This window comes from Tribolium madens, unplaced genomic scaffold, assembly GCF_015345945.1.
Source record: "Tribolium madens isolate multiple individuals breed KSU strain unplaced genomic scaffold, Tmad_KSU_1.1 Scaffold_3;HRSCAF=73;Tcas5.2_LG2, whole genome shotgun sequence".
NCBI classification, from domain to species: domain Eukaryota; kingdom Metazoa; phylum Arthropoda; class Insecta; order Coleoptera; family Tenebrionidae; genus Tribolium; species Tribolium madens.
Window position 1 is genome coordinate 12950815 of NW_025401006.1, and position 2475 is coordinate 12953289.

The following is a 2475-nucleotide window of genomic DNA, read 5'->3' on the forward strand; positions in this document are numbered from 1 at the left end:
TACCGAGAAACTCTCTGATTGCGTAAATTTTGTCTAAACTAATCAAAAAATTTGAACAAAATGCGTTATTTTGATTTAATTTAAGTGTTTTTTGAAAAAAAAAGGTAGGAAAAACAGCAAAATTAGAGCATAAATTTACTGATTTTTTTTTAAAAACAGAATCAAATAATTGTAAATTACGCTTGAAAATTTGTAGTAGTTTGTTCGTTTTTTATAAATCTAAAAAATTTTTATCAAGACAAAAATATTTTTTATGTACAGTCGAGAATTGTCAATTAAATTTGAGGTAGACTATTTTTTATTTTTTTTTTTTTTGATAGATTTAGTGCGTTTTTCATTAGTAAACTCTCATCATTTGAAAAATTTTGACAAAACCAAACAAAAAATTGCAAAATGAAGTCTGAAATGCCTAATTTTTATAAATTTTAAAAGTTTTTTGCCAAAATAAGACAAAAAATTGTAAAAATTTGACTAAAATGCGTTATTTTTGTCTATTTTCATAAATTATTTAAACCTTTTTTGAAAAAAAAAAGATAGAAAAACGCTATATTGAAGCAAAAATACGTATTTTTTATGAGTTTAGTAAGAAATTAACAAAGTTAAAAAACTATAATAACAGAGTAAAAAATTGTAAAGTCACGCCTGAAATTTGTTATTTTTGTAATTTTTGGCATAAAATCTACAATATTTCTTGAAATAAGATCTAATTTGGATAAAAAATATTTCAAAAAAATGAAACATGAAAAAATACCATCACAAACTAAAATTTCAACGTTAAAGAAGGAAGAAAAAAATCGCACACTTTAAGCTTAATTTTGTGCTTTTTGCAGTGATTTTGTAAAATAAAACTTAACGACGAAAAAAAGTAATCCAAATAAAGCTTCTAAGCTTTTTTTACAGTTGCGTTAATTGAAGAAAATGTTCAAGAAATAAGACAATCTACCAACAAAGTTCAAAAAGAAATAATAACGACTAATGCTACAAAAAAGCTCTCGTATAATCTATATCAAAATTCTGCTAAACAAATAATGAAAAAAAGTTCGATTATTCCATTAATTTTCAGGACCTGCTCCTGATTCAAAGTTAACTTTTCAGACTATAAATACATTTAACTCGAGTCGGAATTCTGTTTTTGTACTTCAAAGAAAACCGATCGAGTCTCTTAGTCAGCGATATCTTAATTGAAACATCTGCATTGTTTCCCCGACTCGACTCAACTTATAAAAAAATGAGAAAAACCTCAAAGAAAAAAATAATTCATTTTGGTGGAGTTTCAACCTTTCGATTTGGTGATAGAGGACCCCCTGGGAGCATACGCTTCTCTAGACCTGAAAAATTGTCAAAAACTTTCACACTTAACTCCCATCGCACGCAACTTGACGAAAATGTGATTTTCAGTGTCGTGGGCTAAAATATCAATAATTTTCAAGAAAATTTCAGTGAATTAAAGAATGCAACAAAGCTTACGTTTATTTCAGGAGATGAAATATTTATGTTGTCGATAAATGTATGAGCGAGCAGTAAAGTTTTCATGTTAACTTATTCAAAGTGTAAAATTCTTGTCGAGAACGCAAGCGCGTCTGAAGCTGTGTGTAGTTTTGGACGCTCGACGTCGACTTCAGTCCACATTGGCGTCCAGATTCGACGCTTCGGGGTTTCGAGCACCAAAGCGCGCGTTTCACGAAACTTATTTTCGACTTGTGCGATGTGGACGGTTATTTTTGGGTGGGTTTGAGGACCTGAAAACGGTAAGCATCTGCATTTTAATTAAAAATTTTATTCAGTCGCTTGAAAAGCTTTCAGATTTTTACTAGTGCACAATTTAAATGTCATTTCAGGCAAACAATGTTTCAATAATAAACAGTTATGTCACTCTTTTACATAAACAAATACATTCCGAGCAATGTTCCAGTAATCCGATAAAATGATAAACTAAAAATAAAACAGAAACTTTTTCGAATTTTCCGTTTAGTGTAACAATGAGTATTGTGATGCGAATAAGGTTGTCTAGAGTGTCGCAAAAAGGTCCTTCAGGAAAGGAAGAGAACAATCAAGAAAACATTCCATCTTCCTAACAAGATGGTTTTGACGTTAGAGAAACAAACACTACATTACAATAAAGTGAGATGAAAAAACTTAAAAAACATTTTTTCAGTTTTCAGTAAGTGAAATTGGGTTTTAAACATCTGTTGCTAATTTATGAGAGCGTAAATGTAACATAGTCAAATTTACACTCTCGGTTCACAATTAATCAGCCTGAAAATCGAAAAAATTTGCTGAATCACCTGTCTCAAGCCTGAAATAGGACAAAAATAAATACTCCAAGTGACGGAGTACTAGACATCAAAATGGAATTAGAATATTGTCACCAATAGTAATAATTTTTTTTTTCAATTTTCAGTATTAAAACTGTAAAAAATTCGATAGATTTAAAGCCTTATTTTGACAAGACTAAACAAAAAATTTCAAAATTAG

The 2475-nt window shown here is 29.3% G+C and overlaps 1 protein-coding gene across 3 annotated transcripts in view; it reads left to right on the forward strand.

The window, feature by feature from the left end:
• Window positions 1-1628: 1628 nt before the first annotated feature.
• LOC123007063 (putative tyramine receptor 2) overlaps window positions 1629-2475 on the forward strand; it is a 71910-nt gene continuing 71063 nt past the window's right edge. For 2 of the 3 annotated variants that reach the window (XM_044402090.1, XM_044402092.1), the window contains exon 1: window positions 1629-1748. The gene's annotated coding sequence lies outside the window, so the exon portion shown is untranslated. The remainder of the gene's footprint in view (window positions 1749-2475) is intronic. The other variant, XM_044402091.1, reaches the window with a different exon arrangement.